The sequence below is a fragment of the Agelaius phoeniceus genome, chromosome 3 (assembly GCF_051311805.1).
Source record: "Agelaius phoeniceus isolate bAgePho1 chromosome 3, bAgePho1.hap1, whole genome shotgun sequence".
Lineage (NCBI taxonomy): Eukaryota > Metazoa > Chordata > Aves > Passeriformes > Icteridae > Agelaius > Agelaius phoeniceus.
In genome coordinates this window covers 8,066,717-8,090,613 of record NC_135267.1, presented here as the reverse complement: position 1 = coordinate 8,090,613, position 23,897 = coordinate 8,066,717, and positions in this window count along the sequence as shown.

Sequence of the window (23,897 nt, the reverse complement as noted above, 5' to 3'; positions counted from 1 at the left end):
GACTGGGGAGCAGCAGGGAACAGGGGAAAAAATTCCACAGACTGAAGTTCAATCAAGGGACACTGTAGGATACCAGCAGTTGGCTACAGAAGCAATCATCAGATGGGATGGGGAAAATGCACAGATAATTGATTGGAGCAACATTTGGGCCCAGATAACCCTCCAGCTCTCAACTAATACTTATAGGAGATGTCAAAGGAGCAATTGAGCTACCAATAATGATTATATCACTTTTCATCCTGTAAGATCTTTGGATGCTTTTCAGGCTGCAGGATTGCTCATTCACTGATGAATTACAGCCAGCTACAACAGCCATTTTGAAGCACTATACAATAGCTATTATAAAGGAAATGAAGAATAAACTTCTTCTATTGATCCAGCAATAGGAATCTTCAATAGACAGAATGTAATTACCTGAGGTAGAGGAAGGTTACAAAATGGCAGTAAGCAGGAGTATTAAAAAAGCAGGAACAAAGCCTTGAAGCAGCAAAGAAATCTCTGTGAGAAGTTACATAGGACAGAGGACTCAACAACAAGCTTTAATACAGCATCAGGGAGCGAGGGAAAAGGGAACCTCAGCCCCACCCAATTATCCCACCCTCCTTCCCCCACAAACACAGCATCCTTTCCAGCCAAAACCATCACTCCCTATGGTCTCATCACAGGAGTAAACAGTGACTTTATATGCAAATATAATTAACTTGGTCTGAAAAAAACTGAGTGAGAAAGGAAGATAAAGAAGGAATCTTTCCAAAACAGTCTCCTTCACAATGCCTGTGGGGAATTAGGCTACTTACAGCCTTGTTGGGTGGCAGTCCTCCCTCCTTCTCTGGATCCAACAGGAGCCCTGGCTTTGCTTACAGAACAACAGTGCATCCCAGAAACAACCACACAATGCATCTCCTGGCACTGTGATTGCCATTTCACAATGTGTGTTTTGTTCCAAGACAGAGGAACCAAAAGTCCCAGAAACTCTCACTCCACAGCTTGAGGGTCCACAAAAAAAAAAAAAAAAAAAAAAAAAAAAAAAAAGAAGGATTATATATTCAGGTATTTCCTGCTCAGGTTCTGCAGTACAGCTTCGTTGTCTGTAATTATCAGCTCCTGCAGAGGGCAGTTACTTTCTTCTGGGACAAGGTTTTCATGTTTTCACAAAAAATATGGCTGCTTCAGAGCACTATGGAGAAGGGGAGCAGCAAATCTCACCCTCCACATAAACATCATCATTTTCTGAAATCACATGTTACTTGTGCAAAATTACTGTTTTCTGCGTCAAGAACTGCCTGATGCATACAGCAAAAGAGAAGAGCAAGGGTGGATCTAAAATTTTCCTATAAAACTAATGAGCTCAAAACTGTCTTCTTTTAGAGCAACTCCCTTCTCCTTAGCACTCAAACCCTCAGATCTTCCTGTCCTTTCTGATGTCTTCCCACCCTGCCATCAACCTTAGGGTTGTTTTTCCAGCAATGTGTTGAATTTTTTTCATTAATTCAGAATTTAAAAACAAAGGGCATGAGACTTGAATGAGTTGATTGGTTTGGTTTGATTTGCTTTTAAGATTATCCAAAACATCTCCAGCTTTGTGAAAGTAAGGCACGTACCCATTGACCCAACAGCCATATATCAGCAGGAGAAACAAATACCAGCTGCAGGTGGTTGAGACCACACTTTGATTTGACCCCTAGACATCTGAAGGCACCTTACTCATTTGAATGGCAAAATATTGAGAAATATCAAAAGAAATATGAAGTCATTACAAATGACAAAACTCAGAAAATGCATAAAAAGACACTCCATGACAAGATGTAACAGTTTACACTCAGGGTTGGACAGGGGTTTGAGTAGGAACATGCATACCATCTTCCACTCATACAGAGGAGAGGGGCATAGTAGTCACTGGACTTCTTTACAGCTTCTCACATTAATCTAACAAAATCCATCTGTATAGAAAAGTCCATTTTAAAGAGACTTGTTGAACAGCCTGCTGGCATTTTCTACAGTTTGCAGCCTATCAGATCAGCAGAGTCAATCTAAAAGAAAAAAAGCTTTCATCTTCTACTTGTCAGGAAACTGGCTGCATCACAGGTACATTTAATCCATAGTTGATAGACTTTGTAATATTCTGCAGGCATTCCAGTAAATGTTAATTGTCGTGCTGTGGCATGATGCATTTATACAACCTGATGACTTCATTGATTTAAATGGCCTCTGGAAGAGATCCAGGCTTGCATCCTTGCCTAGTCTCATATTTGCCAAAACCCAATTTAAAAACCATTAAGTCCTGTGAGAAGGATATTATCATTAAGAAATTATTTTAATTCAATACCATTTAAGCCTAGAGTAATAGCTAATAACAGCAGTCAATGCTTAAAAGAATGTCTGTAGTGCTTTGAAGATAGACAGTGTTCCTTAGTATTTATACCAAAGAAGAGAGCTGATTTTGAGTAAACACTATCTCTTTCAAGGGGAGGGAGAAGGAATAAAGCAAGCTATTATGTGTCAGTCTGTAAATAAATAGCTTTTGTGCTACTTGAAAAGGCTCAGGCACTAATAAGATTGACATCTGAACCAGAAGATTTCAAGTGCTTTGGTGCTATTAGGTCCTAATCTATTTCTCTGAATGCTTTTGTGAAAATGGGCATCTTCATCAGACAAGCAAAGTGGCAAAAATCATGTCTTATCAAGGCAGCTTTTTGAGAGCTTGCCAAATTACAGAAAAGGATACAAAATTAATTATGGCTTTGTTTTAATTAACTCGGGTAAGCTACAAACTAGTCTTGGGATTTTTTTCCTCATAATTATATTTACAGTTACCATGCTTCAGTGACCAGAGGTGGATAAATCTCACAGGTGAACAGTTCTCCCATCCAACAGTCAAAGCTGTTAATGTGTTGATTCATTTCCACCCTAGAGAGTGGAGGCTGTTGGGAGCTCAGAAGGGTAGAGAAACAACCCTTAGTTATATCACCAGTGTGATGCTGCAGCATCTAAACCAAAAGTTATTCTAGCACATATTAGCAAGGATTTAATTTGCTAGATAGCAAATGGGTTTTTCAAGAAAGACTGAGACTGCTTTCTTAATAAAAAACCATGCAGGACCCTTGGTTCAGTGCTCTGCCTTCCCCACTGAGAGCAAGACTGAGCATCAAGCCCAGAGTGTCCCTACCTGTATCCCTAAGGAGAAGGTGACCAATTTTCATTTAGGATGAGGGGCAGATTTAGAGATGTTGGTGCTAAAATCTCACAGGACAAAAGGGCATAACCCATTAGCATCACCAAAAAAAGCACTGAGCACTTCTGCTGTGAACCCACTACTTTTGTGTGGTCTGTATTTGAGTGTCAGGTCTGTGATCAGCCTCAGTTTGACCCATGGTTGTCAAGTGATGCTCTAAAGTTGTCTGCCCTTTCCTGAAGGGTCCTTTCTGGCTTTGCTATGTGGCAAGGACACGAGAGCAGAGCTGCCTGCCTGTCAGGGCCATAGACAAGTGGGTGTGAGGCTGAGACAGGGCCTGGATAACTCCTGACTCCTGGATAACTCCACACACTGGGGGGCAGTGGAATTGCTCTACTGCTTTTCACGCCCTGAGCTGTTCTCTAGCAGCAGCATTATGTTAAAAAATACAGACTGAAGTCAATTCTGATTAGCCTCAAGGAATTATCTTCCTCCAGGCTCAGCTATGCCAGAAAAAGGGGAACCATCATATCTGCTGATCACCTTTCTCTCTCCCTGGAGGCCACTGTCCCTATCAGTCTGGAGGTGGAGAAACCTGTCCAAACACTCTCATCATGGTCCAAGCCAAGCCATGTGAATTAGCTCCCATAACACCAGAGATGGTTTGTTCCTGAAGAAGCAAGAGCAAAAGCTTGCACACAATTGCCCATAGCCTGACTAACAAGGGAAGCAACCTCTTCTGTGAGCTCAGCTGAAAGATGTGCATAGCCTACACTGCTGGTTTCTTATGTCACAAACTTCTTATTTTCATGATCAGATCCTCCAGATCTCTCCCACATGATGCCACAAAACAGTTTGTACAAACAGGTTACCCACCTCCAGATAATTTGGCCAGTTGCCCTCAAGTTTCACTATGTTTCAGGACTGCAGTAAAAAAAAAAAAGTTCAGCTAAAGAGGAAAAAGAGTAGCAGCAATGAGATGACATCTCTCTGTCAGAGTCTCTCTGAATCCATCAGGAACTGGCCAAGACAGAGGGACCTCAGGATTTAAACAAATTTTGCTTGTCAGATGCTGTTATGAGGCTCTGGGTTCTGCTGAGAGGTGTCTCTTGGAAGAAGTGTTTGCTTCTTGGGAAGTAAATAAAGCAGGGAGATCCCCTTCAGAAACTGAGAGGGAAGGAGAGCCCTTATTTTGTGAGCTACTGTGGACTGCATGAATCTGCTGCAGATTCTGCTCTTCACCCCATGGGACCCTGGCTGCCTGTGCTAAATGCTGCCTGAAGGAATGTTTGCTTTCAGGTATGTGTTTGCTCAGGGTGACTTTCAGCAGATAAGTACTATGAAAAATCCTCTTACCTGTGCTAATAGCAAATGTCTCTCTGGATCATGACGTGAAATCAGGATGAGAAAAGTGACATTGAAATGGCACAGAAAATGATAGTTATGAATCAGTAGGAAGACAAACAGCAGTTCTGCTGGTACATGTGGTACACCAAAAGCTCTGTCAACAACTGACCTCTTCAAGTTTTCAGGAATGATATCTGATTGCACCATTCACCACCAAGAGCAGTGAGGGCAGTCAGTTGTCAAGCACCATTTCTTTATTATAATTTTCCATAGATCCAAATGCTCTTTGAAGACATTGGAGATTAAGAAATAGAAATAACTGGTCTGTCCCATCAGTCTGCAAAGATTAACACAATCATGTCCTTGGTGAAGCCTTGCCATGGGAAGTTAACACGAACGCAGCAGAAAGGAAGATGTCCAAAGGACTCTTCCAGATCCCATCTACAGCTGCATCCTCTGGGTGTCAAAACATGAGTAAAAGAGGAGGACTTGTCCTATAAAAGTTGAGCCTGTTTTAATATATTTCAATTAGAGGTATGAAAGGAACTGAAATTAGCAGTGTATTTAACCAAAAGTTAGAAGAAAAAAAACAATAGAGAAGTCTCCAGTCTTTCTTTTGATACCATCCTACTCTGATGACCAATCACCTCAGAGGCCATTCCCACAACACTTTCATGAGCTGCAAAGTGAAGCTAAATTACATGCCCAGGCTTCTTTAGGAAGTCTGCTGTAGAGGAAAAAAAAAAAAAAAAAGAGAAATATTAAAAAAGAAAAGCCAACAAGATCATCCAAATCCCAGACTAGTCTCCCAGGCACTGGAGCATCTTTCCTCTGCCAACTATTTATCAGACCACTTCACAATTCATTGCCTTCCAAATGGCTTTTCACTGAGGAACAGGGAGTTGCAAAAGGCTTTGTAGATTGAACTAGAAAGGTCCTCAGAAGGTGAACCAGGAATGATTTCAGATACAGAAAGAAAAATGCTGCCTTGAAAGAGGTCAGAGAAACAGATGCCCATCACTTCACTGCTGTTGCAAAGCTGATATGCTGAACATTTAGCCTCAAACATGAACAGAGGAGCCTCCTTTCCCACCTCTCTGCTCTTGTAGCCTATTATTTAAGTGTCATTTGGGAATTTTTCAGCTCTTTCATCTCTTACAACAGTTTCTCAGAGCTCTTCTACAGTCCCAGGGCAGACTCTGAAATAAAAATAGAACTGTGCCAGATATGGATGTGACTTTTGATTAATTATCAGCATAACCCTTCATGTAGACACCAACAGCTTCACAATGGTCTCATATACAAACATTATTTCTTTTTCTCCCTGTGCAGTTAGACAACAAGCCTTACTGACCCTGTAAGCAGTGTACAAAACCCCCATGACCAAGAGCCATTAAAAACAATTTTTATGTCAGAAAGGCAAGGGGAGAGGAGTGGCAAAGTCACAAGAAAGGGCACGGGATAACAGCTTCTCAGACCCTGGAGCTCTATGGCAGGATGGAGCAAAACATCCAGCCAGACCCAAGGGCAGCCCAGGCACATTCAGCCAAACATCATCCAGCAATGGGATCTTGCTGCACGTGGCTCAGGAGTCAAGGCCTGGCCACATGAAAATTGTGGGTTCCACTATCAAGCACATTCCTAGTGGTACTCACACATCTGGCCAGGAGGGAACTTTGTGCCCCTGCTGTTACCCTGGCACAATCAGAGCACTGCAACTTCCACACTCTAGCAAGATTTCATTTCACTTCTCTGACCTCAAAAAACCTCAGAGTAAAAGCCTCTCAAATGAATTTTGACAAACCAAAAAAAAAAACCCCAATCAAGCAAACCGCAGAACTACTTGCACCTCAGTCACTCAGGACAATCACGCTCTTCCTGCCAGACACTGTCAGTGGTCCCCAGCTTGGCAAAACATTGAACCCCATGCCACAGGTTCTGGGGGCTGCAGGGAGGAAGAAGGCAGATTTTAAACAAGTCCCATCGATAATATCTTACTGGGTAAAGTGCAAGAGGCTCTTAGACCCAGGATCTTTCAACAAGACTTTCAGTTTTCTTCTGAAATCCTGCAAACTGGGTTTTCAGATTCATCGAATATTTTCCCCAGTCAGAACAGATAAAATATGATTGAGGGATAAAGAGAGACCTGGACACTTCACCTGAATACCTGTTTTCAAACAGCATATCCAGTGGTGTTCAGAAGGCCATGCCACGTGAAGTGCTCCCCCACATTTTGCTTTGAACTCTCTATAGCCTACCAGCATTTTTCAAAATCTTGACAGTATGTCTGTAAAGAGATAGAAACTAAAAAAAGTGGTCAGTTTAGGGTCTTGAAGCCAGTTACTGCTGTGCTAGAGGAAGAATAACTGCAAGCAAGGGGGCTACTACCAGCAGAAGAAAAAGGAGGAATAACTACACAGGTGCTTTTTTCATCCAGTATGCTCACCTCAACTTGCCTTAGGGAGAGAGAGAGGGAGGAAGAAAGGAAATGCACCTGGCACAGTGTATGAGCAACTGTTCAGTCATTCTGAAAAGAAACTGCAGAGAAAAAAAGGTTTAAAGTTCTCCTAGTTTGGGGGAAGTGTTACTTATCACTTTCACTGAGTTGATAAGGGTTTGGGGCCAGCTCTTTAAAAAAAGAGAATGAAGCCTAACAAAACAAAGCATTTGGTTTCTAACTACTATCAGCATAACACTCATCAGCATAACTATCAGCATAACACTCATCTGTATTGTGGTTCAGTTTTTTAAGACTGCATCATTACCTTTAAACCACACCAGGGTTAGAGAGATGTTCTAAAGGATTTTTTTTTAAACCCAGTGATAAAAGACATCAACATCTAAATAAAACACCTCTTGAAACAATCTGTTAGAAGCTGGGGAAGTATTCATAGTTCATTTCTTGATAAGAATATCTATTTGGAATCTCTCATCCACCATAGTTTGATGTTCACTCCTGATCAGCATTTTTTAAAATAGTTTTGGGGGTTGTGAATTTACTTGCACCATAATTGAGAGATTTCCTTGCTTCAGTATCTCATGACTGGTTTTAGCATTTTATTCTGACAAAAGACAAATACATTCATGTTAAGATATTAAATACACATGCACTCTCCCAAGGAACTTCAATCGCGTTTATCACAAATGCGTCTTTCATTTCAAATTTTTTCTGTTCCATGAAGTAATCAGATGAGCCTTTGTTTGTTCATTTGTATCCAACCCTGTCTCCCATTCCAGAAGCTTAAAAATCTACTGCCAGCTAGGTGCCCTGTATTTAATGTTTGCCTGAAAGTTCCTACACATTTGGAGCTGTACAGAAAATGCTCTTATTTTACACCAGCAGCCATCAGCAATGTTGGGCAGCACTTTCTTTAGAACTCCACTCACCTGCTCCATCTGGATCTCCAAGCACTTCTGGGGTACAAGGACTTGCAATCATCATCTGCACCTTATTTGCATGGACAGAATGTCTTGATGAGCAGCATGAAAGCAGCATTGCCTCCTGCTGAGACCAGTAGGGCATGGAGCTCAGTGCCAAAAGGAAGTGCAACATTTCCCATTCAAAGCTTTAAGGTGGAGTGTGTTAAACCAAAATGAAGAGGGGGGGAAAAAATCCAGGAAATCTGCTGGACTTTTTCTATTCAGTTACATGGTCTGTTTTTTTCTTACATCTTCTTTTCAGTCTATCTAAATGATGTTAAATTTGCAGTAAATTCTAGAAAAGTAAAGAGGAGCCCACGTGATGCCAAGCAGGCATTTGTCTGTGCACCTGTCCTGTGTAAAACCAGGGCCCAGGAAAAAGCTCTGTGGGTAGGAAGGCATTTCACTTAAAATGCAAAAGCCAAAAGTGCTCTGTTTCCAAATTAAACACCTCTAACTTTCTTCTGTTCAAAATGGATATATCTCATGTCATAAATGGATATATCTCATGTCATTATCCTAATTTGTGAGAAAAGCAGCTGTTGAAACAATCTTCCCAAGCTCCTTGTAACAAGACAGGAGGGCAAAACTTTTCCTAGAGCTCTTCCATATCCTTTAAGACATTGCTATTGTTCAACCTTCTATATGTCAGAACTACATAAGGAATTTATCAGCTCCTGCATGCCCATTCAATAATGGTCTGCTGGCCTTTTGACAACAACCTTCCAATAAGGTCCTGCTGTGACAGTCCTGACAGCTACGGTTGGCTTGTTTAACAGCATATTAACATGAAAAATTATCTTTTTGAACCTTACAGAAACACTGCAGTGCCCTGGCACAAGCTCAGTGAACGGTGACACTGCCTGAATTTCCTTGAACTGCTCTGGAAAAAAAATATCCTTTATTAAATATGATTTCAAAATGGAATTAAAATGAAAATCAGGCAGCTTTGGCACGAAGCTGCTCCACGCTCCTTATCAGAAACCACTCATGATTAGCAGCCCACTGGGCACATGTCAAAATCAGGGTCCCCAGCAAGAACTGGAGCATATCACCTTCATTTCCAGTCCCTGAAAGGACTGGAATCTATTTCAGCTTCAATTTTCCTCTTTATTGTAGAATTTTTTTACTCACTTGCTACAGAGCAGATTTCAAAACTCGCTTTCCAACTTGCTGAGTTGTAGGGGGTCATTCCCAGAGGTCCATCCTCACATTCATAGTGGCATAAATAATGGCCTTCATCTACAGCATTATTATCTTTCTTGTTCCAGTCTCTCTCAAAGTGACATTTTGTTTGCTGCTCCTGTGCCTGAGATGGATTAACAATACTCACAGGTGCTAAACCACATTTGTTAGAGAAACATTCTCTGGGTTATTGACTTCTACACCAACACGGTTCTCTCCTGGACTCCTTGCAAAGTTTAGAACTAAATACTTTGCAGGAGGTTTCACAGCAGAGCAGTTCAGTTTCTGACAAACTTTTCTTTCCTCTTGGAGGCAAGCACTTCCATTAGCAAGTTACACTCGTGTTTTGCTGCTCATAGATTGAATTACATTTATCACTCTGGAAGCAGCAACAGCATGACTGCCCTTCCACATGTGAGACATGCAATTCATCGATTTCTGCAGCTGCAACCACAGCTTTACATTTATCATGTCACTTCTGGTTTACTTAGCAGTCCACTGTGTGGGACAATGTAGTTTAAAATGTTGCTATTAAAGAGGGGGAAAAAAGAAACATTTCACATACAATGGTAGCATTCATCAACTGTTCTTTGCCGAGAGATGTAGCACTATTTATCAACTACCAGTTTCCAATTTCTCTAGCAATAACTTTTTTACTCTTATAGACAGCTCAGAGATGTAAGAACAAAATGACAAAAAGAATGGTTGAAATACGACTCACATAAACCCGCTTCTTGTGCTGAGCAGCAGCCCCTTTTTTTACAAGAGGAGGATGCAGTTTTTTGATCCCTGAACTTTTGCCTGAAGGTACAGATCATCTTCATGACCCCTAAGGAAATTAACTGGTCCCCAAAATTAAAAGCTTCACTCCCAATTTCGAATATCCCCATTTGAGTGAATGACTCCATATTAAGGCTTCCTTTTTCAGAAGCCTTTGAATTCCCCAAGCACTGGGCTTCATGTAGGCAGCCCCTGCTCTAGGGGACCTCACAAACAGCCCTTTGCACCTGCCATTAGGTTTCCACATTAAATAAAAGTGAAGGTGAGTGACAAAAATCTCATCCCTATCTCAACTGTTTAAGTCAGCATCTCAAAAGATGAGATACCTTTACCTAGTTCTAAAGCTCTTCCAGTTTTGGTGGGGTTTTTGTTGGTTTTTTGTTTGTATTGGTTTGGTTTTTTTACCACCTTTTTTAAAATTTGTGGCTGTGAACAGCATGAAGTCTCTGACAACTGATTGGGTATTCAGGGACAGCGTCTCTGGTCCCCAGTCACACAAACCTATTCTGCTGCCCAGGAAGTCAGGAGAAGGTGGCCTTCCCTTCATTTCTGGACGTGTTGCAGGCCCCTTACAAATCCCAGATGCACAGTGTAAGACAGGCTGCAGAAGTACACTTAGAATCATCTGCAAAATATTCCCCAAGCAAAATTCCAACAACGTAGAGTTTGCCACATCTCTCTAGGCTTTAAGGAACAAAGTGCATTGCAGCAGGAGGAGCAACAACGTGATGCCTTTCCCTGCTGCCAGACTGGGAGGCGCTCAGGAAGGAGCCTGCCCAGTCTTGGAATCTCTGCTGCTCAGAGTGACCCCCAGATGCATTAGAAAATCTCTTTTCCCAGCCTGGCAAGTGAAGAAAGAGTCAGAACTCTTCTGTTCTTGTTCTCAAGGTGGTTTATTGTTTCTTATCTATAACATTCTTTCTCCAACCTGCCGAGGTCTGTCTGGCAGGTTGGGTTGAGGCACACTGCCCATCCTTGGGGCGGTGTTACCTTTTTATACTAAAAACTACATGTACTTATTTACCATAACTTCCCAATACCTATCACCTATGTTAGATAGTGAGCTTCTACTCTAAACCAATCTAAAAATGCCAACATCACCCAGAAGATGGAAGCTAGGAAAAAGAAGGAAAAAGGACAAGGCACGCCCAAATTCCTCCATCTTGGGACCCCAAGCACCCATTCTAAAAACCTCAAAAATCTATATTTCACACCATGATAAAATCACTATCATTCTACTTAAACTGTCGTGGCTTGTAAATCCTCATATAAGGTTGGTATTTTTTTCCATGGGTCAAGATCAAAGGCACAGGGATCTTGGGCTCTGTGCCAAGGTCTCTGAGCCCCTGGGGCAGGGGCTTGAGTCCTCCAGGGCAGCCAGAGGAATTTCCTGGGTTCTGACAGCCCAGTACCATGAGAGAGGGAGCACTGCACTCTAACCTGAGTCACCCACTCACACCTGCTCAAAGACCTTCTCTCAGACCTTTGCTCTGGAAGAGGCCTCTCTTGCCAGAGGAATACCTTGTCTTGGGGTAGGAGGGACATGAAGGGAAGAGGGTGGTGACTGTCACCACACTGCAATTTATCTTCAAATGGCAGAGGGGAAAGGCAGAATTCATTCTGTCCAGATGACACAGCAACATGCCAGCACGACTGTCGCAGACATCTTTTTGTGAAAATCCTTTTCTTGAGATTTTTTCTTCCTGAGAAGCTGAGAGGCTTCAGGAACAAAATGTAAACAATGGTTATGTGCTGCTGTGGAATGCAACAGGTGCATCTGTGATTGGTCTCATCTGCTTGTTTGTAATGAATGGCCAGTCACAGCAGAGATGACTTGGACAGAGGCAGCTGCCTTTGTTATCATTCTTGTCTATTCTATTCTTAGCTTAGCTAGCCTTCTGAGATGAAGCTTTTCCTTCTATTCTTTTAGTGTAGTTTTATCATAAAATAATAAATCAAGCCTTCTGAACACGGAGTCAACATTTTTGTCTCTTCCCTCACCTGAAAATCCCTGTGAACACCATCCACATGACTGCAAGAACCAGACTTCAGCCTCTCATTGAAAACATATTCTCCAAAGCAAATGAAAAGAGAATGGCTTGAACAAACTTGTGACACTTAACCTTGAAGATTTTCTCGTCCTATCAGAGGTGCTTTCATGCAGTTTACAATATGAATAGCAAAACCACAGACTCTTTAATCACAAGGCAAGTTCTATTTTTCTTGTTTTCTGTCATGAAAATTGCTTTTCTGACTAATGTCAAATATGTTTTCTGAAAGAAAACACTGTAAAAGAAAATCTCCCAATAAACATTTGTTTTCACTACATTACAAAAAAATATCTATTAATAAAGAATATGTTGTGCTGTCAACTGGTTTTATCTGTCTTATCTGTTCAAGAGTAAACTGGTTTTAGATGAAACAGGGCAAGGAAAAAAGTAACTCCCAAGAACTGTCATTTCTACCTCCTCCAGAACTTGCTAGTATGAAAACAAAGCTAGGTTTTGCCAACATTTCTAATGAGGAAAATCTCATCATTTCTACTAGTCAGGACAGTCACTTGGAAAGTGGGAGATCTGTATTTGAGATGCTACCATCAGATAGGCACACTAGAGACTTATGTCTTTCTCAAATCCCAGGTATGCATGGAAAGGATCTCAACATATCAAATAGTTTGACCTCCTTTTCCAAGTAGATCAACTAGATCAGGTTGTTCATAGCCACATCCTAGCTCTGAATGTCTGCAATAACAGACACACCAAAACCTCTCTGGCCAGGTTCTTACAGTGTTTGGCCACCCTTGTGGTGGACAAAAAATTTCTAATATCTACTTGGAATTTCCCTTGATGCAGCTAGCCTCTGGTCTCTGCCATTCTTTCCCTCTGCACCTCACAGAAAGGTATTAAAGCATAAACATCCCCCAACACAATCCCTTCATCTACTTGCCACTACAAGAACATGACAGACTGGCCAGGCACAATTTGCCCATGGTTAATCCACTCTGGCTGTTCCCAGTCACCTTCTCATCCTTCACATGCTTGGACATGGCTTCCAGGAAGACAAGCTCCATAACCTTCCTGAGAACTGAGGTTAGGTTGATAGGTCAAAAGTTCCCCAGATTCTCCTCCTTACTTTTCATTAAGATGGCATTAAAAAGGCATTTCTTTGCCTTTGTCCTGTTCCTGACAGTCATCACATTTCCAAGATGATAGAGAGGGATTTTGCAATTTTATCAGCCAATGCCTGGCACCCTTGGATGCAGCCTATGTGATTCCACAGTCTGTTATTTGCCCCATTGACTTCAGTTGTTCCTAAGTCAGTTCAGCTTCCCTGCCAGTGAAGCATCACTCTCCCAGCCTGTCACTGGATGCAGAGCCCTTCACTAGATCCAGTCACACAAACTCCCTCAGCACATTTCTGCTATTCCAGTGACATAGGTCTGCAGCTGCAGGTGGACTTCAAATTCCTTCTATCTTTTCCCTATGCTATGTATGTACCTGCACAAACACTTGATTGAGAGTCTGGCTTTAGAGAAAATAAGTAAATGGATTCTCCTCCTTTCATGCTTCTTCTTGGAATTTCTGTTTATCTATATTCATATCAATGCTATCACAGTTCTTGGCTATTTAAAAATTGGAATAGTGAGTTAACAGCTTTCTATATATGGATTGCATAAATTCAATCAGATACTCCCATGTCCATAATCTGAAAACAAAAAAACCCCAAACGCAGATAAACTGAAAATTGTGAAATGAAGTCTGAGGAGACTGTTATGGGACAGATAGGAAGGGATGTACAATTGGAAACTAATACGAATCCCCAGTATTGAATAGTATTCCATAATACTGATCACAGAGTTCAAATTATTTAAAAGTCTCAAGAATTAATTAGAAGCAAGAAAAGTTTTGGCCATGGTGTCCAAGTGCCACGAACATGGAAAGCACACCTTACAGAAGGAATATCTAATTGAATGGTCAAGTTCCCAAGATCAGTTGAAGCCAAGTAAATTTAAGTTATATGTAAGTTGTATTACATGTATTATATGTAAGATTTTAATACAGTGTGTCTGCTAACTATTAAAACACATTTGTAAAGAAAAAGGTGGAATCTCCAGATCTTCAGTTCTCTTTGCCAACAGTCTTTCTGGAAAATGTATTTTAATAGTTCACAAATAGTTAACTCCTGAAAAAAACCCACATATCTTGTGGCCTCCAATACAGGAAGTCAAAAGAGAACACAGGCATAGACCTCTACATTCAGATTGAAACTAGTATAAAGCAGGCAGTTTCTTGATTCTGCCTACAAGCAAAAAAATGGCTCAGTAGGCACCATAGCAAGACAGAGGTGTCCCCAACAGCATCACAGCCAGTGTTCTGCCAAGGCAATTTCTGCTGGAAAATACCCAGTTTAATTTTACTCACATTAATAAATTCCAGGTCTTTGGCACACTGGCGTCAATGCTCCAGCACTGCAGTAGAGCACCAGCCTGTTTGTATTCCTGCAGAGTGACATTTATTGCAGTAATGAACTTAACAAACACTTTGGGCCAGATGGCGACCGCTCTCCTTGACAGCACACAGGGGAAGGGAAGCCCCTGGAAACTGCACAGAGGAAACCTCAGGAGTTCACAAGGTAACACCTCCACTGACTGCAACTTCCCTGAGGAAATAGGGCTTTGTCACTTTGCCCTTTGCATTGGGGTAAAACTGGCTCTGTGTGAGCTCTGTGACTGTGTGTAAGCTCACCAAGAGAAACAGACGTGGAAACCTTGTCAAGATGGGCAGAGCTGTCACCTGCTCCTTGCAGTATTCAGAGACTGTGGCCTCCTCCAAACAAGTTTATGAAGGGACTTCAAGACTTTGCTGAAGTGAATCAAAAAGTTTGAAGAAATTCTAAAGTGAAAACAAATAAGGACAGTATTTTCTCAGGTAGCTGTCCTTTATTGTTCAGGTCTTATGTCTCTGCTCATTTGCTTACACTCAGCAATTCTTTTCTACCCTTTTTTAGCTCTCTTCTATTGCTATCTGAGTCAGGCCTTTTAAACCAGCTGCTGTCCCATCCCCAAGCTGCAGATTATGATATTGGTTTGGTACTCCACTGTGATGAGCAGAACCTCATGCCCATGCTGCAGGCATGGGGCAAAGCCCACAGCCCCTGCCTGGATGCAGAGAGGGCTTTTCCCCTTCCCTCAGACAAGTCTCACAAACAGGTTTCAAGTTGTTTGCACATAAATGCTGCTCTCCCACCCACACTTCTGTCTGCACACCCTGAGTACACTCTTTTGGCTTTATGAAATGCAGATATTCACACCAGAAAAATTTACACACCTTACCAGCCTTGTTAATTCTTATGTGCACCAAAGAAATATTTGAGATACCCAGAAAAGGCACTTTTTAAGAATTTGACATTGCATACCTGGTGCAAACAAAATGCTACTCTTTGCATTTACTTCTGTAGTGCAGCATTTGAGAATGCACCTGTGTATATTACTTTATTGTGGGCAACAAGCACAAGCTTGGAGTTAAAATCATATCATTGTTGCAATCATCCAATCTATATGTTAGAAGGACAATTCTGCAGACTCATTTGTATAGCCAGCATGGCAAAAAACTATTAGAAGAAAGAGCTTTAGAAATAAAACCTTGGATGCTACAAATCTAGGATAAATAAAAAACAAAGTTACACAAAATCATGCAGACCTCATTTTGGGCTAGCTGAACTTACAAGAACAGCTGCTTCAGACATTTTTCCAAGAGAATTAAAGGGTACTGGAGGAAAAAGCATTTGTGTGCATACATGCACATCTTGTGCATACACACAGGCACATACATTATATTTATTTATGCACCTGACAAGATTTCTCCTTTACTCCAAATAAAGCATACAGGATCTTAAGGAGTACCAGTTAATTTGTGTCTGTATCTTCAGATATAGAGCACAGCTGCCAAGTGACAGAAATGGATTGAGTGCCACAGACTTTCTTTTTTTTTCCCTCATTTGGTGCTAATATAATTTATAGCAGAAGCAGAGCTGGAATGCCAGCCCTGGCACATCAGCTCGGAGCTCCCTCTGCTAGTTGTGTATGTCAGTACATCTACCAGCCTGTCAGGCCCAACTTCTGAACTCCTTTAATGTGCTCCAAAGATAAGCACTTCATTACGTAGGACAGGAAATGAGGCTTCTTTTGCTGATAGAAAAAAGATTTACAAGTGTAGGGAAAGAACCTTTCCAATTAAAACACAGCTTAAGCATTTTTTTTCCTCAATATCAATGAATTCAGAACATCACTGTAATTCTGTTTGATAATTTTAACTGAGTTTATTAGAGATTATCCCCCTGAGCCAATAGCTAACCTCCAAAGCACTCCAGCTTCCTGTGGGATAACAAATAACAAAACATGCCACTGTAAAACAAGCATGGCTGGAGTGAAGTTTGTTCCTGTGTTGCCAGATAGACAAACCTATAGCAAGTACTCAGCAGTGATCTAATAAATATCCAGAGATCTTTTTCTAACAGACAACTCAGCAACATCAAACAGATTTCTTGAGCTAATTCACTTGTGGTATGGGCTGATAAAGCAGTGTTAATCTCCTGCTTTAAATCAAGTCTCTGTCATAAGGCTCTATTAATCTCTCCCAGGTTATGGAGTGTCTTAGTGGTAGGAAATTATACTTCTAAATTGAATTTTATTCTCTTTCAGTGTAGCAAGAAATATTTTTCAAACTTCTAATAAGAACTGTAAAACCTATGATGGCAACAATACCTTTGAATAAATAAAAGCCATAATTTAAAGCCACTGTCTTCCAAGCTCAAACATTATAGCAAAATAACAGAAATTAGTCACCTACAAAGAAATTAAACACAAAATTTTAAATGAAAGCAAAGCAGATGGTTAATGTTTTAATCTTTTTACAGCAATTGGATTTTTTTTAAAATCCTTTATAGTCAAACAATCTCCAGACACTAATAAAACACTTATTGATTCTTAGTTTATACACTTACTCTACAAGATGTCCTAACCTGCAGTTTCCATTATTTTTAACAGAAACAGATACCCGTTACATAAGTCTGCAAAGTCAGTGCCCCTTTGTTTCATGGGAGACAAATTTACAGTAAGTAAATATCTCTGCATTAAATTTACGATTCTTAAGTTAAAACTAATAACCATAGGTGACAAAATAACTTAATTTTATGGCCAGCAATAGTGGTGGTGTTAGGAGGCACCAGAATGTAACTGCAGCATCAATAAATTTATGGCCTTTGCTTCCCAAGAAGAGCCCCACAGTCTCTGTAAGGTTTAGACAGACCTATCCCAGTGGCTCATTTGATTCTTATCTACTGCTGACCATTACCATCTCACCCAGTGCCACAAGCAGCACTGGTCAGTGCTTAGATCAGAAGTACTGCCTGCATGCTCACACAGCAGTAATACAGAAAATCTTACACATCAGCATATTAGGGTTTGCATTAGGCAGTGTTCAAGGCCACAGGGCTAGGGCATCACCACTCAATTCATATCAGCTTTGCAGTCAAACCAAAATCCAGGTAGCACAAGGAATCACCTTGACTTACCAGGTTTGAGCTAAGATGGATTCAATTTCACTTAGGTGAAATTTACACTAAAAAAATAAACACAAGAACACCCAACTAAAGAAAAAAAAAAACCACCCATGCTTGCTATGGTGCTATGGAAGCATCCTTCCATATGCATCCTTCCTCTGTAGGAATTAGATTTTTCTCACAGAAATGAAAGTCAGAACACCTACCACAAAGCTGTTTCTTTGGGAGAGGCTGTGGGGCCTTTTAAGGTGTTACCTTTAAGGGCCTTAAAAGTGTTACCTTTTCAGTTCAGCTGGGACACATGGTGTAAGTATTGAACACCACCCAGAGCACAGCAAGGTTGGAGCAAGAAGCACTTTAAAGTTATGCTGCCTCAAGTTAATTTTAGCTGACCTTCATTAACTGTCCAGAGCTGACTTGTGTTAAACTTTCCTGTTTTCACTCCTGTGACAAGGGTCTCAGAGTCTCCTCCAACATCACCATCATCTTCCTTGCTGCATTTCCTAATATGTGCCAACCTTTAAAGCATCTGTCCTAATAATCAGAGCTGCTAATGAAAACTGGAAGTAGCTGTGAAAGCTAAAGGGAGATTCATGGTTAACATTTTTCAAGGCTGGCACAGGCACGTGCTTGGTGTATGTGCAGGGAGAGCAGCCTCATCCACACACAAAACAAGCAATAGGAGCCAGCTGGGAGGGCTATGGTGGAGCACATCTCAGATTGCTGGCTCTTCTGGTGCCAGGAACTAAAATAAGGTTTGATGCAGAGTAAAAAATATAGCTGAAGTGTTTCCACAACACAGAGCTCTTTCTTTTTGCCCTGCTTTCTTTGTGACAAATGGAAGGATAACTCTCCCTGTCCACAGAAAAACAGGGAAAGATGGGAGAGGAAGGAGAGAGAGAAAAGTAGAGGCAACAGAAAGAGAAGGGCAGCTGTGGACAACAAGGCAGGAGAGAAAGGTGGAGCATATCCCAGAGCTGGCAAGCCTCAGGAGAGCATTGCAGAAGCCCTCCTGCAGTTTCTACAATTAGAAATGAAAGGAGCCTGCTCATGGCAATGCACCCAAAGGGCCTCCACAGCTTTTACAGTCCCCTTGTCTGCCCATCAGGCTTCTCCCTCAAGACACTCATTTTATCCTCTTTTAAGTAAAGCATTTTGCTGACACATTTGAGTGATGTTTGCAGCCCCAGCTCTGAAACAAAGAGATGATGTATTCAGCAGCCTGTGCATACACATTTCTGTGGAAACTTCCCCAGTTTGCCCTAGGTGCCCTGTGACAAGTAGGAGAAGAAATGCCTTATCAAGACATTGATGCTTTCTCTGGAGACTGCTGATCAGAGTCTTTTCCTGCCACAACTGAGATCCAGCAATAAAGAGGAAATATGGTCTTAGGACAACATAAGCAGAAACACATGCTCCTCCAAAATTCAGAATTTTAAGAACTCCTCAAGACTTCATATGAAAATGCATAGTGTAGGGCAGATGTTAACTTTTGTATTTCAAGGTGGTCTTAAACTTGGAGAAAAAAAGAGAATCTAAAGAGAGTAAAAGGCTCCTTAAAGGTAAGTGTCCTCATTTATATTACCTGAATTCAGTAAATATTTAGATAAATCACTGCTCAGAACATAAATTTAGCAGTTTGGCAATAAAAAGAAATCAAAAATGGGAGGGAATTTGGAGGTATATTATTCAAGGTCAAATTCACACCTCCCATAGACAGCTGTCTACGAAAAAAAAGCTGACATATAAACACTAAATTCAGTAGAGGAAAGAAGAATTGGACTAATTAACTCTGAATTAAATACTATTCATTAGAGGCACATTGTATGATCCTCCCATTCCAGCAACTACAAGCAAGAGTACCATTCCTGCAATTTACAAGCAAGAGACCATTTTCTTAAACAAGTCATTGATAAAAATTATGCTTTTGCCCAAAAGTTAAAAGCCTTTGGAATTTCAGCAAAGGTTTCTGAATAAAGACCTTCCCTTACCCACCAATTTACATGAGTCTGATGAAGAGGATATCCCACATTTAGTTTGGCCTTTGGCAGCTGGAAGACCTGGTATCCTACAAAGATTGAAATCAGATAAAAACGTCAAAATAATTAAGTTCCCTTACTTAAGCAGGTTCAGACATACTGAACTAGCACAGCTTTATGGTCCAGGACCAGAGTAAATAGCTGTCCTAAGGCAGAAAAATCAATGGAAATACTTTAAATACTTGGCAGTCCTTTTTTGAGGGATGGTAGGAGTTGTTGCTTGGCATAAATCACCACATAACTATGTGTCACCTTCAAAATTAGAGACCTTCAGACCCTACAGACTCTTTGCTGGTTTACAGCTTTCTATCCTGCCTTCCAGCCTGCTCAGAAGCCTTCCTGATGCTGTGAAGTTTGATTTGTCTAAAGGGAAGGGTGATTGCATGAAATTGAAAGATCTAATACTCCACAGTAATAGGAAAAATAAAGTATTTTTTTAAAAAGTAGTATCTCTGTAGAGCTGGAGGATAGCACTCTGGATGAAGAGACCAGCACATTTCTAGAAAAATCATGGAACGCCCCACCCTTGCTCCCCAAATTGTTGAGGTTTTTCTTTAAGTGCCACCCACTTCAAACACATACCTCAAGATTTTTCATGTACATAACTGCTCATCTTAAAAAGATACAAGTTCAGTGGGCTTTATTTTATTAAACCAAATGTTGTCATCTTATTTCAAAAGTCCCATACCTTCTCAGTGATTTCTCATGTGCAGCTCCTCATGTGATTGACTCCTTCTTCTTCACAGCACAGCCAACAAACTCCAACTCTCTCCTCAACCAGCTGACCCACACTTTTGTAGCACTCTTCTTCTTATTGGACACAGCTGTGGCCTATTAAGGGCAGGCCTGTTCCTAATCTTTGGTGATTAGTACAGCTGCAACTGTTCAGGTAAGAGACTACCTTCTGCACTATCTTTATTTTCTTACATTCTATCTCTCCACAACCAAAAATCATTTTCATTGCAAATACATATTGAAGGTCCAGATTAGATTTAGATTCTCTACATAACAAAAAAAAAATACAGACTCTAAGCATAGATTGCATTAGTGAGAGTTTGTATGTATAAAAAAAAAGTAGGATTGACACAAGATGGACTTTTGGGATGGGCTCAAATTTAGGTGGTTAGTCTAGGGAGAGAAGTTGCCAGGTGATGTTGAATGGATACAGAAACAGACCCAAGTAAGAGAAGCATGACACTCATCATGTGTCATGGCTTCTGAAAATTAAATTCACTTCTGCTTTAATGAGAAAGATTTGCCACAGGGTAACTCCTACTTCTTAAAAGCAACTTTTCAACTTTGTCACAAACCGGAAAGCAACACTTAGATCCTTATTTATCTGAAAGTTAAATAGGGAATTAAGGAATCAGCATTAAACCATGGGATTTCCCACCTTATCAGAAGCACCTCTCCATTGAGACCATCAGTGTCTGCGTGTAAAAACCTCCAGCATCAAGGCTAAAAAGGCTCTTGAGAAGATGGTGCTTCTAGGGCAAGTTAAAGCACCTGAGAACACTTGGATGGAGCATCCCCAGCAGTTCTCTGGTTTCAGACATGACTGCTTTCCAACAGACCACAGGAATGAACATATTTCCCTGTGGGAACTCAGCACATCACTCCGGATGTCCAGAGTTACCGAGAGAACCCTTGGGGGTCTTGGAAATCCTGGAATGTTGCCAGGAGTGTTTGGTGGTTTGACTTTGATCCATCCACAGAAGTGACAGCAGTTTGAGGACATGAGAATCACTTTAGAGTGAAAGGTGTAAAAAGGACACATTTATAGGGTGAAATATAAACTTTAAGGTTTTTGGTACAGGGGGGTTATGGAGACAAGATGGAGGGATCAGGGCGTGTCTCGTCCTTCTTCTTTCTTCTTCTTGTCTTCCATCTCCTGTGGTGATGTTGGCACTTGGGGATTGGTTCATGGTGAAGGTGCACTTGCTAACATGGGTGAAAGGTATTGGAAAATAAAGGTAAATATCATGTACGTAGATTTTAGTATAAAAAGACATGACCGCCCCATGGGTGGTCAGAGTGCCCGTGGCTGCCTTGCAGGTCAGACCTCTGTTGGGCAGACAGAAAATTGTGTAGATAAGAAACAATAAACAATCTGAAGATCAAAAAGCTGAAGAGTCCAGACTCGTCCTTTGAATCGCGTGCCACCCAAGAACCACCCTACCCGTGTCCGGGCAGAGACAGACAGCCGGACCGGACATCTCCCCACACTTCACCAAGCATACAGCCATGGTGACAGGGGAGGATGAGACACTGAACCAGAAGCAAGCCTTGGACAGTTTGGTTGATACGGAGCCCTTCTGTTACCATTTGCAAAATTTGTAACTGGTGAACACTAAACAGCATTTTTGAGATACCGAGGTTTCCTAAGCACAAGTTTATGACAGCCATCTGCTCCAGCTTGCTCCAGCTGCCAGAAGGGCTCAGCAGGACGGGTGAGACAGAAGAGCAAGTACGCTCCTGAGACCCCTCTCAAGGACAGTCCCCAAACAACAGAACTAAACCCTGGCTAAAACCACAGACACTATTTCTGGATACTTCCACATGCCCCTGCCAAACTCATCTGCTCTGCACAGTGTCACACAGACACACAGAGGCTGTCCCCATCCCTCAGAAGTTTTCAGTCTAACTGCAATGGCACAGCCTCCGTGCAGACACACGAAGGGGTTCACCGAGGTGACAAAGGGGTCAGTGCCAGCCGCAGACACCAAACATGAGCCACAGCAGCCTCCCTGTCATCTGCCTGTCCATTGAACTTTGCTGTCTGTTAACTACAAAGATACATGACAGAGCAAAAGCCCCTGGTGAACTCACATCAAACCAGTCAAGACTGAGTAACTGAGAAGCTTGGTACTGGAAACAAGACAGAGAGAAGCAGAAACAAAACCTACAGGCCAGCAGGGAAAGATATGGTCAAAGGCATTTTTTTCTTTTCTTTTCTGTAAAAGACAGTAAGAAAAACCTTTTCTTCAGGCATTTACACATACACACACATACACACAGAGTGCACATTGCTATGAGCTGTAATTACACACTGCTGGACTTTCAGACAGTTTAAACTGAAGTGTTAATGCACTTTATAGAAAGCATAGCTTCACATTAAAGTTTATCACAGTTGTTCACTCATACATTTGTATTATTTCAGTCCATTCCTCTGGTAGCGTTACCAGTGAAGACACAGGAGATTGTCACACAATTCACAGAAACTCTAATAAATAGGAAAGACTGAAAACACATTTGCCTGGTCTAAGATAGTTCTTAAATTGCCACAATCCCATCAACAGTGAAGATGGAAATTCTAAATACGCTAAAATAAAAACACTTCCACAAAGAACCACAACCTAAACAAAGACACACAGAGATCATTTCCAAAACAAACACACAACATAAATAAAGTGCATTTCAAAATGATGTCAAGGTGCTAAGGACCAAAAGCACAGTTATGGCTATTAATCTCCAGATATCCTGCCCATGGAGTTTACATTTAGAATTTTCCTAAACTGGAGACACATTTCAGCAGTTATTCATGCCACTTTGCTTAATGGGGAGCATCTCACCTGCACAGAAGGGAGTCCCTTCTCACATAAAACTTGAAGTGGTGCCCTTTCAGCAGAACCTTAACTCACTTTAGCAAACACTGCCAAAAAATCTGCCTTAAGGCATGGGGTGGAGGGGGGGGATATACCAAAATGACAAGTCAGCAGTAAGCTCATTCTGAGCTAGCATCCAACATAAAGAAAATCCACCATGCTCCAGCAACCCTCCTGGCTGAGCCCAACCAGTCTTCCCAATCTCAGTGGCAGCAGACTGCAGCCTTCAGACCAGGCAGGGAAGAAAAAAGGATCATATTTCTACGAGGCCCAGGCACTCGTCCCATCTGCCAGCTGAATGACATATCTGTTCTCAAAACACCCCTGTTATTCCACATTTATACTCAGGACACGACTCACCTCTTTCCTGAAGATACTCTTCACTTTCAGAAGTGAACCTCTACCATTTATTTCCTCTTTTTTCTTGCTTATGGTCCTACACCTAAGAGCATCCCTAATATGTCCCACAAATCAGGGGTAAAGCACAGTAGTTGTCTCCAAGCCACCTCTCCAGACCTAATCTAGTACAAAATTTAGATTCCCCATAGTGCAATCCCATTTTTAGCTGACATACACCAAAAAGCCACGCTGTCGTAACATCCACAGGCATCCAAATACCAATCAATAGCTGCATCACTTTGTAGAAATAAAGACAGCAATTAGAAGAATTAATCTAAAATAGTGCTTATACATTGATGTAAATACATCAGAATAAACTTACCAGCACAGAAAAGCTGTCGATTAGATGCCTGTGGAATCTTTGCCCTATGCATGTTAACTAGGATCATT